This window comes from Cricetulus griseus, chromosome 2 (assembly GCF_003668045.3).
Source record: "Cricetulus griseus strain 17A/GY chromosome 2, alternate assembly CriGri-PICRH-1.0, whole genome shotgun sequence".
Classification (NCBI taxonomy): domain Eukaryota; kingdom Metazoa; phylum Chordata; class Mammalia; order Rodentia; family Cricetidae; genus Cricetulus; species Cricetulus griseus.
The window spans coordinates 322,691,046-322,703,301 of NC_048595.1; the positions used below are offsets into that span (position 1 = coordinate 322,691,046).

Below are 12,256 nucleotides of genomic sequence, written 5' to 3' on the forward strand. Positions count from 1 at the left end.
TGTGTCATGGACTAGCTTTAATTTATCTAATATAAGAATATTAAAAATATAATGTTGACCAGAAGTTTTTAATAGAAGTTGATTCAAGTTATGGAAATGTTCTATATATCTACTGTTCAGCATGGTAGCCTCTGACACTAACCCAGTTGACTAATGAGCATTTGATATGCAATGTGGCTGGACAAGTGAAGAACAGAAATTTCCGTTTAAATTCGAATAATCATATGTGACTAGTGGCAACCATGTTGGTCAATAAAAAGCTAGCATTTACCTATGCAACAGAAATTCATTATAAAAATTCTAAATATTACACATAAAGCTTTCAAAGCAAATATATCTTGATTCATTTAAAAAATACAATTGGTCTTTTGTATCTTGGGCTTCTTATTGGCCTATTCAGCCAAATAAAAAACAAATTTTTAAAAATGAGTCTATTTTGAATATGTAAAAAAATTTTCCTGTGATTTTTTTTCCTGAACAAGAAGTTATTATACTTTATATATAGTAGGCATTATAAGTAGTAAGTCAAACCCAAATATTATGTTATGTTTATAACTATAGAATCAATGACCCTTGGTATCTGTAGTGAAAGTAACAAAAAGAGGTGGGCCATTAAAGTACCCAGAGAACTTTTGACCTGATAATATTCACAGGTGAAAAAAAGATCAAATTGTCACAGTGATTCCTTCTGAAGAGAGAGAGCACACCAAAGTTATTCCAATGGACTTTTCTCTCAATAAACTTTATTTTATTTGTATTATTGTTTATTCATTCATTTTTTTCTGCCAGGAATCTATATACTTATCCTTAAATCAGTCACTGGTAAATAGAATAGACGTCTTATAAGTCATTTACATTACCTCCAATTTACTTCTAATAGAGGGTTAAGGGTCACCTTTTCTGAGAAGTAGATTCCTAAGTAGACTGTCACCTCTGAATTCTTTAATTCACCTCTGAATTCTTTAATTACCACCATTAATCAATTGAAGTAGCAATTATGCAAGTAATAGTAGAAGTATCTGATACTAAACTTTACTGAGTGATTAAATGTATACTCAGTCTATTGCTACAGTCATCTTCTTTGACTGGACTAAAAAGAGTACTCCCCCTTCTCACTAGTGAGTTGGCTTGGGATAATTAAAATCCAATTCTTTCAATATAAATTTAGAAGAACTATGATGAAATAAACTGTTGGTATGATGTGTTTTCTTGTAGCCTTGTTTTTTGTAGAACAAATTAGCTCATAATTGATTAATCTTTGCCACTAGCTAGTACAGCAGGTGAGCTTAAACAGAAATAGTGCTACTCCCTACTATATCTCTTCCTTTTGCACATGCTTAGTGTCACAGAGTTCTTGTGTGTGTCTGCCTCTTCTTTTATGTTGGCCTCTTGACTCTGTAACTTGATAGTTTTGACTCTTCCATATTAGCTCATTTTAATTTTTCCAATAAGAAAGTCTTATATTTCATTTTTAGAATTTTTTTCTTACTTGAGAAGATCAACTGTCTGTGAATTATGTGTCTCCAACCCAGGTTTTAAAAAGCTATCGTTTTTTACCATGCAGTTGTGTGAAAGAGATTTTTCAGAACTATGTATCAGATTACATAAAACAGAAATTTTTATGCATTAAAAATCTACTAAAAGAGGAAAGAAAGGCTATTTTATAGAACAGAATTTAGTATGAAATCATGAAGGATTAGTTGATTGTAGCAAGATTAACTAGATAAGTAAGAATTCAATGTGTTCATATTAGCAAAACCCTATTTCTATAGGGTTATTCGAAGACTATCATGTGTGTCCTTTAATTAACATTATAATAGAAAGTGGAAAACCTGGAGAACTGTTGGGCTATGTGCATTTAATAGATTCTGTTTGAATTATCTCTAGAGCACACAATCTATTCAATATTGCTTTTCAATTTCCCATATTATGTAGAAGTCTTGCTCATTCCCTTCTTGTGTACCAAATTTTGTAAATGCACAATAGTTTAAATGTTAATTTTTCATATACTGCCCAGATTTCTGTTGTGTCTCAAGTACTCTGACTTAAAAGAGATAAAAGAATAGACTTTTATCAGGTCAGCCTCATTTCATACTATGTGCTTATGTAACTCAATCCTATGTGCATCATATTTTATGGCCCTGTAAATGGGATCTGGGTGAAATGTTTCCAATTAGTTAGAATTTAATAGATAGTTAACAACTAGAAAACATTTTATAAGCATTTTTGACTTGGTCATTTATGAGCCAAAAGCTTTCTTGAGACTTAAGTTTGAATAATACAAATTATAAATTCAAATGGTCCTGCAAAAGTTTTTAAATCAAAACCCCAAATTAATGTCAAACAGTCAAAGAGGAGAACAAGGATTATTTTGTTTTGTTTTTGTTTTTGGAGATGGTCTCACTTCATAGCCCAGGCTGGCCTGAAACTCAACTATGTATCCTCAGTTGGCTTTGAATTGTTGGCAATTCTCCTGCATTATCATCCCAAGTGCTGCAATTCAAAATGTGAGTCACCACATCTAGCATTAAAGTCATTGTGTATTTATTTAGAGATTAAATCAAGGTCCCACTATGTGCTAGATAAGTGCTGTATTGCTGAGCTGTGAGCTATATCCCCAGCCCAAAAAGTGCTTTTTTCTCATGACTAAGCATACTCTATGCTTTCTAACTTATTGTTAAGAATATATATTATAATAGAAAGTGGAAAACCTAGGTGACTGACTGATCCATGTATATTTAATAGATTCTGTTTGAATTACTTCTAGGGCACACAATGTAATATATCTTGCCAATTTCCTAAATACTGTATAAGTCTTCCCTTCTTATGACTGGCTGGTTAATACTTTGCTTCTGATTATTTCTCATTTTACATTAAAAAATGTGTGTGTGTGTGTGTGTGTGTGTGTGTGTATGTGTGTGTGTGTGTGTCTGTTGGTACAGTACTTGCTATGCAAGCATGGAGATCATAATTCAAATTGCCAGAACCCATGGTAAAAAAATCTATTTATTCGTAGTAATTCCAGCATTTGGAGTTGGGTGAGAGGAGTCAGGAGGGTCCTGGATCTCAATGGCTACTCAGCCTAGTTGAATGAATGAGCTCCAGGTTCAGTTAAAGACTCCATCTCAAATAATAAAAAAGCAATTAGGGAAGATTTAACATCAACTTCTGGCCTATGCATGCTTGCATACACATGTGTACATGCACCTGAATGTCACATGTACACTCTTACATGAACACATAATTCTCCACACATACATATGCACTTAAAACAACAGTATTAATAATGCTACTAATAATTGTTGATTATAAAATTTTGATTAGTTATTCTAGCACTACATTAAAGTTGTGACTGAAAACTAAGCAAGTTAGAAAAATCAGAGAGTTAAAATCTCAGTGTCCTCCATACTACCCTTGATTGTTTATTGTTTATTCAACAGTTGTTGAAGTGTAAAGGGTCACTGTTATTAATTGCTTCAGCAGTTGAATCATGTTAATATCAGGCAACTCTGATTGCATTCATAGTTAATATCCTACTTAAGGAATAATATAAACCTTGTACCAAACATCCAGAGCTCCTGGGTTGAGGAAATATTTTCTGAACTAGGAACTCAATGCTGCCATATCCAAGTCTCACTCGACATTGCAAATACTTCAACTGGAAGAACACAGTTGATTAAAAATAATGTAACAAAGCAAAGAAATAACACACGATGTATAAGTAACAACGCAGTACATAAGAAACACAAACAGCAGGACAACATAACTCTTCCAAAAATTGTTAACTCTGTAGCAATGGCATCTGATGAGAGTGAGTTAAAGGAAATCTCAGAGAACTCAAATAATGGTTCTAAGTATATTCAAAGGCATAAAGAAATAGCAGAATGTAATAAGAAAGGTGGTGATGAATGATATGAAAGATAAATAAAAAGCAAAGATAAATACTGATGAAAACACAATCTGAAATACTGAAATTTAAAAAAATAGAGCAAGACAAAGTTTAAAAAAATTCGTGGAAAATCTTAGCAATAGAATGGAACAAGGAGACTACTGAATATCTAGAATATTTGAACATGAAGACATGGGAGAGGGGCTGGAGCAAGCCTTCGGGGACAAAGATAAAATAATAAAAAGGGATCAGTGGAAATTGTAAGATATATGCAACACATTGGAAAGATCATATTTATGAGTTAAAGACACAGGAAAAAGGAGAAGAATCTCTAACTCTATAGTAAAAACTTAAAGGAATCCATTGGATTGAAGAGAAAAACAAATCTGTCCATAAGACCACAGGAATTAATAAACCATGTTAGAATATTACTAAATAAGAGAGGAAGGGGGAAACACTACAAAAATCAACAGAATAGCAGGAAACAATGCACACTTTTAATAACTGAATATCTATGATCTCCATTCCTCAATCAGAAGACACAATAGTAGATTGGTCCAAAAGCAGGAGCTGTCTATTTGTTGCCTCCAAGAAGCACTACACACACACACACACACACACACACACACACACACACACACACACACACTACCAAGCAAATAGACATAGGATTTTGAGATTCTATCTCAACCCAGTTAGAAAACAAATAACAACTAATGACAATGAAATGTGGGAAAATATGAATGTTTATCTGCTGTTAGTTGGAGTCAAAATGATACAGTCTCTGAGCAAGTTGGTATGGAGGCTTCTTAAAAGCAAAAATATAGAACTATCCTATGATTCATCTATACTATTCTTAGGCATATCCTCAATGGGCTCCCTATCATTCTATCAAGAAAATTGAACATCTATGTTTGCTGTTGCTCTATTCACAATAGCTACAACATAGAATTGGTTCAGCTGTCCTTTAACTGATTGATGGAAAACAAAAATATGATACATATACACTATAGAATTTTATCCAGCTGTAGACAAAACTGAAAGTATGAAACTTGCAAGAAAATGGATGGAACTGGAAAATATCATACTAAGTGAGGTGACCCAAGCCCAGAAAGTTTATGTTTTCATGGGTAGATCCTACATGTGGAGATTTACATTTGTACTGAGCTCACAAAACTAGAAAGGGACTGTGATAGGAAAGTTAGAAGTCTTAAGGAGTGAAGGTATAGCAAACACATATGATAGAAGAAGAAGGCGGACATATAGGAAGTCTAAGCTTTAAGTATGGATGAGGATGGGGGCACAGGGAAGATGAGGAGATGGGCTCTGGTTACCCCAAACTAAGCACATATGAAAATCCCTTAAGGAAACCTGTTTCTTGGGAGAAGGAGAAAGAAAATCAGAAGAAAGCTGAAACAGTATAAAACTGGGATAGAATCAGTGAATTAAATATGTACCACAGGGTTCTTCTACTTCCTAAAGGTGGCTCACAATTTCTGATCTAAGGTCTCAGTCAAATAACTCCAGTACAGAGGGAAATGCCATCAATTCTAAGATTTATAGCATCTGTATACATGATAAAAGGAGCTCCATCCACACTGGAACAATTCACTGCTAAGAAGCTTGGTGTTATAAAATTGGTGGTATCCAGTTATAAAATTGACCTGTCACTCTTTCAAAATATTTTTTTAGAATTATTATTTATTTTACACGTATGAGTGTTTGGCCTGTGTGTGTGTATATGTACACCACATGCAGGGCTGGTTCCCTAGGAGGTCAGATGTAAGGGTCAGAACTGGAGTTACAACCAGTTTTGAGCCACTGAACCTGGGTCCTCTGCAAGAACAAGTACACTTAGTTATTGAGCCATCTCTCCAGGCATGGCCTGTTGCTCTTAACAGAAACTAATGTTTCTGTGCAGTGAGGCTCTGTAATTGCAGTAGAATGTATGGGATGCACAGTTTGTTGCTTACATGACCAAAGGTCACAGTAGAGCCTCCCAAATTTTCTAGACAAATACCCTTTATTTCACATGCTCATAATGTGTACTAAATAATGGCCACAGTACTCAATAATGCCAGTATTTGTATCTGGAGGAGAAACTAATATACTTTTCATCTTGAAGCTACTGAAAGAGCAGGGGGCATTTATTTAAAACCAATGGAAGGAGGCTGGAGAGATGCCTCAGTAGTTAAGAGCACCTTACTGCTGTTGCAGATAACCATGTTCAGTTCCCAGCTTCCATGCATTTATAACTCCAGTTCTAGGAGCTATGATGCTTTCTTTTTGCCTCCACAGGCATCAGCATACATGTAGACAAAATACTCATGCATATAAAGTAAAATTTAAAACTCATTTTTAGAAGATATATAGAAGATCTGGAAACAGTTAGTTCTCACTCAGCACCTGAGTATTTGACATCTTAACTAATTTAATAACCTTAGCTTACTGGAACTTGGGTTTGGCCAGCATCATTTTTTTGCAAAGCATAAAGTTAAGGGCTCATGCTTTTTCCCACTGTTCCCCTTGGGCAGACAGGACTTTTCCTGTCTCCCTCATCCCCTCATCTTTCCTGTCCTCTCTCTCTCTCTCTCTCTCTCTCTCTCTCTCTCTCTCTCTCTCTCTCTCTCTCTCTCTCTGTGTGTGTGTGTCTGTGTGTGTCTGTGTGTCTTTACCTTATTTCCTTACCTACCCCCTCAATAAAACTTTCAATTTGAAAAAAAAAAGTTAAGGGCTCATTAACTCTGTTCTGTGAGTGAAAGATAAGTGTCTGATTTCTAACAGTTTTTTTTTAAATTGTGTTTAAAGGTATGCAATGATGTGATTATCCTGCAGGGCATTGCAAGAAGTAAAGATATTTTCTGTGTTTAATTCTATGAAAAAAAGTTTGTTTAGATGTTGCTCAAAAATCTGCTTTTAGTTGATACCTGTGTAGAATATCCTCTGCACTGGCACCTAAATATATTGATGACCAAGCAGATAAATTCTTATTTCTTCCTCTCTCTCTTAAAATAATTGTGTGGAACGCTCTAAGGTAAAAATTCTTACATTATACTGTGTAAGTAGCGTGAACGAAGTTAGTGACATGAATATGTTACTGGAAAATTTAATTTTAAGAAAGACAAAAAATTGACTGTACTATATTATGGCCATGAACCATTTTTTAAAAATTATTTCTTTTATTTTTGAGATTACAATGTTACATAATTTCTCCCTTTCTTTCCTGTAAACCTCTTGTATAATCTTTCTTGCTCTTATTCAAATTCATGGCCTCCTTTTTCATTAATTGTTGTTACATTTATATATGTATATAATACATTTTCCTAAATATAACCTGGTCAGTCTGTAAAGTGTTACACACATACACACACACACACACACACACACACACACACACACACACACACACACACACACACACACACACACACTCGTTTTCTAGGTTGACTATTTGGTATTGGATAATAAGTTGGTGTGATATTTCCTGGGTAACATTGTTTCTCTCACTCTCAGCATTCCTTAGTTGCCTTTAGTTACCTGTGTAGGGTTGAGACCTCATGGGCTTTCCCTCATCTGCTTTGACATGTCTAATTTTGCTGTTCCTTTTTGACTCATGTTTATATAGTCATGTTGGTGAGACTCTATGTGTGTAGCCTCTGGCATTACTTGGAGACACTGTCTCACAGCAAACTCCTGATCTTCTGGCTCTTATAATCTTTCAGCAGTGTTCCCTGAGCCTTTCTTAGGTATGGGAATTATTTTCAGATGTAGCCATTGGGACTGGATGCCAAAACTCTGCATTTTGATTGGTTGTAGTTTTCTGTAATGTTCTCCAGTAGTAGCATCCATAATTTGGTGGTACCCAACAGCTCTCTAATTGCACTTAAGATCTGCTCCAGAAGAGGAAGCCATGCCTAGTACTGGAAACCCAGCCAACTACCCAAGGCTAATGAAGTCATAGACCTTGCATGAGAACCTACAACCACCACTTTACTAAGTCAGCATAATCACTAACTTATTCTACATATTTTTCCTATATCACAGATAGGGTAGTCTTCACCCCTCATCAAAGAAACTTGTCTTTTCAATAGATGAACCAAATTTTACATAAAGCATTTTAAATTTCTTTAAATAAAAAGCATTAGGGACCATGGAAAAGATTTACCTGCATTTCTAAAAAGAATTTCTCTTGTTTTTCTTATTCTTTGTTATTTGTGAGTTAGTGTCATCCAAGACTAGAATATTGGTGACATGCTTAAGCTCGTGGAGTAGGAAGTCACATCTTCTTAGCTTCCTAACCATCTTCTCTGCCTCCTTTGTGCACTCAATGTACAATAGCAATCTGACATGAAAGGGCTATTCCTGTCTTCTGTGATCTGTCCTAAAATCCAAGTATAAATTGTGTAGTGGATTTGGGTATGTTCCCAGTCAGTTTGATATGTTCTTATTCAGTTTTCTTTTATTTTCTTGGTTCTTGGCTTAAAGCTTAAATAGTATTGTTGTTTTGTTTGTGTAGATAGGAAAATTATAGCATGTATTTGGAGCTAGAATTGTGGTGGAAAAAAAGTGTCCACTTGGGAGTTAAATTGACTTGAATTTGAGTCCTGACTCTGACTCTACCTCTCTGACTTTGGCAGGCCACCTAACCTCACCAAACTTCTGTCAGCTTCTAAATAATAGCATATAACTATTCCAAACTTGCAAGACTTTTGAGAATTGAAAGATGCACCATATTTAAATCTCAGAGCTATTTCTATTATGGAATAGACAACTCAGTTGAGTATAGCTATTATGACATCCATGACTAAATGTTGAGATGCAGTTTCATTTATAAATAACTATCAATCTTCAAATCACTTTTATGAGGAAGGGCAAATGTTCTATAAATATTTTTTAAATGAGGAGACTAAATATCAGCAGTGGGCTAGCATTATGGAAGTAAAGCACATTTACTGATTGGTGGTTGAGCCTTAGGAGTTGATATGGCAGAGCAGCTTCCCTGGAAGCCCATGGTCACTTGTGACACTGTCTCACTTCTAGTCTAACCTTACTCCTCCGCAGAATCAGATAGCTGAGAGCATTCTGAAACTACAGATCTTGTTCCCAGGGAGAGACATGCAGGGAAAGTGATGACAAGGTAGAGTTGATCCACTAATTATCAGTGCTACAGCTGTGTCCCACATTATAACTAGAAAAGAGACATGTGCCAAGTGTTTTTTTTTTTTCTTAGAAATTTATCCACTATATGTGTTATGTCTTCAGAAATAGGGATTAACCTTTGAGGTCCAGAGTAGAAATTTATTTTGTTTTTAAGAGACTTCCAGTTCTTAAAAAGCACAGAACAGAGATGTATTTTATTAAGACTTAAATATCACAAAGCATAAGTTTGTTTCTTAAACTTTTTAAATTAAGTTTTGGGAAAAAAAATCCTGTTACAAATGGGTATTTTAAATTTAGGGCATATAGTGCAGCAATCATTTTAGTTTGAAAAGCTTGCACATAAGATTATGATGGCAAAATTAATAACTAGGTTCCAGTTTTGAAAATCTAGGTTATGAGTCTTTTGTTTCTTTTAAAGAAGAATGTAGCTTAGTGGCAGTCTTTACCTAGCATGAATAAGGCCCTGGGTTTCTGCCCAGCACCACAAGTGAATATTGAATGACTATTGAAACTACTAGAAATAAAAATAAGCAACATCATCAAAACCACCTGGAAAACTACATAAGGAGAAAACTGTATTAAAATGAAGACTGAGATATCTAGCAAGAATTCTCACAAGGTAAAGGTACTTGCCACTATACCTGTCAACTTGAGTTAGCTCTCCAGTTACTCACATGGTGGAAAGACAGCAGACTCCTGCAAGTTGTCCTCTGCCCTCCACATATGAGAAATAACTGGATTATGCCCAGCCGGATGCATGCAACTGTGCGTGAGCACACACACACACACACACACACACACACACACACACACACACACACACACACACACACGTAATTGAAAAATTAAAGTGAGACTTGAGCAAGACAATGTTTTACTTTGCAATTGCTGTGACAAAACACCATGACCAAGGCAACTTATAACGTTAAATGTTTAATTTGGAGCTCACAGTTGCAGAGGATTAGAGTCCATGACTAACATGGTGGGGAACATGCCAGAGGGCAGGCCAACATCACATTGAAGCAGTAGCTGAGAGCTTACAAAACCTTATCTGAGTTAAAAGAATCTTAGAGTCCCTGAGCTCCCACTTGCTCGGGTCAGCTGACTCTGTGGGTTTTCCCAGCATGGTCTTGACCCCTTTGCTCATCACTCCCCACTCTCTACAACTGGATTTCAGGAGTTCAGCTCAGTGCTTAGCTGTGGGTCTCTGCTTCTGCTTCCATCAGCTACTGGATAAAGGCTCTAGGATGGCATTTAAGGTAGTCATCAGTCTCATTTTAGGGGAAGGGCATTTAAGGTAGCCTCTCCACTATGGCTTAGATTCTTATTTGGAGTCATCCTTGTGGATTCCTGGGAATTCCCCTAGTGCCAGGCTTCTCGTTAAATCCATAATGGCTTCCTCTATCAAGGTATCTCTTTCCTTGCTCTCCTTCTCTGTCCTTCCCCCAACTGAACCTTCCTAACTCCTCATGTTATCCTCCCAGCTTCCCTTATCCCCTCTTCTTTCTCCTAACTTCTTCCCCCCTCCCTCCATGCTCCCAATTTACTCAGGAGATCTTGTCCTGGGAACCTGCATAAGACTGCACTAGGCCCTTTGAACTTGGGTGTCTGCTGGGGGGCCTGGGAAGTCTGTGGGGCCACTGGCAGTGGAACCAGTATTTATCCCTAGTGCAAACATGGTTATGGAGCCTATGGTTACCATTCTCATTCAAACAACCACATTCACTATATGCATTGACTACCACATTTAATTTTGGAACTGCCCAAGTATGGATCACATTAGTTCAACAGGCAGATAGAATGTGATAATTGGGGAGTTGGAGATTTTTTGAAGAGAAATTCAGAAGCTAGACCTCTATTAGCCCATACTGTATCTTTATGTAATATCCACAAAGGTGTTTGTCGGGCTAGACAATCAACTGTCCATGCCTCACACTAACTTGTCAAATGTATAACTTGCATTTGGGTTTAAAGCAGAGTATGTTGCTCTCCTGAAGAACGGAGCCTCTGAGAGTGCTGAAAGCTGGTCAAGCATAGTAAGAGTGAAGCATGTGTGGGTTTGGCACTTGTGCAGAAAGGAGGAGAATGGAAATGTAGGAAAGGAGCAGCCCAAGAGAGTGAAGCCACTTTCCTGCTTATCTCTGATGATGCAGTGGTCGATGCTGTCCAGTCTGCCAGTTTCCTTTAGTGTCTGGAGAGGGAAGGGGAAAGAAAAGTCTCACTCTCAGCCCATTTCTCACTCAATGTTGAGTAAGACAAACATTTGGGATGTGTTTTTCTTTAAATTAGGACATTGGGATGTATTTTACAAATGAGAGGAAGACATAAAGGGATTTGGAATTTGCCAAGGTAACCCTCTTCCTTGAGACCAAGCCAGGATTAAAATCTTGTAATAGGAACTCCACTTCCAAGTTTGCGAGCATGGACTGGAACTCCTCTGTGTAGCAATTTTTACACCCAGTCAGTGGATTAACCTTATTAGATTGATTTACCAATAAGATATGTTAAGTTTAGGCAAAAGGAAAGATTATCTATCCAAATAGTTGAAAGTACAATATAGTTTATAAAATGTGTTAGTGCCTACATATCTGGAAAAATGGTGATAAAGATTTTGTTGTTATTGTTTTTTATTTGAAAATACAAACCTCAGAGGCTAAGACCTATGGAGTTGCTCTTGGGTCCATAGGGCCCTACTTGTTTTGGAGAGAGGATGCTTGATTAGTGTTCACATTGTTTTCTGTACAGGCTTTAGGACAGTGTTGATACTGTGATGCTTAAGTCACCTAAAAAACATACTACACATTAAACCCTCCTCCTCCTCCTCCTCATTATTATTATTATTATTATTATTATTATTATTATTATTATTATTATCTTAGAGGCACTCATATTTACATATCCATCCCCCATTCCTTCGCCCTCACATCCTCCCATGTTCTCCACCAACCCCTCCAACCCATGCCCCAACTCCTCCCCAGGGATAGTGAGGTCCTCCATGGGAGACCTTCAAAGTCTGTCATATCATTTGGGGGAGGGACTAGGCCCTCCTTGCTGTATCTGGGCTACAATAGTCTCCCTCCAAAAGGAATGGGCTCCCAAAGTCAATTTGTGCTCTAGGGATAAAGACTAGCTCCACTGTTAGAGGTCCCATAGACTGTCTTGGCCTCCTAGCTGGCACCCACATTCAGAGGGCTTGGTTTGGTCCAG

At 36.7% G+C, this 12,256-nt stretch overlaps 1 protein-coding gene across 8 annotated transcripts in view; it reads left to right on the forward strand.

Moving 5' to 3' along the window:
* Window positions 1–12,256, forward strand: part of Adamts6 (ADAM metallopeptidase with thrombospondin type 1 motif 6) — a 229,077-nt gene that overhangs the window by 130,035 nt on the left and 86,786 nt on the right. The window lies entirely within an intron of this gene.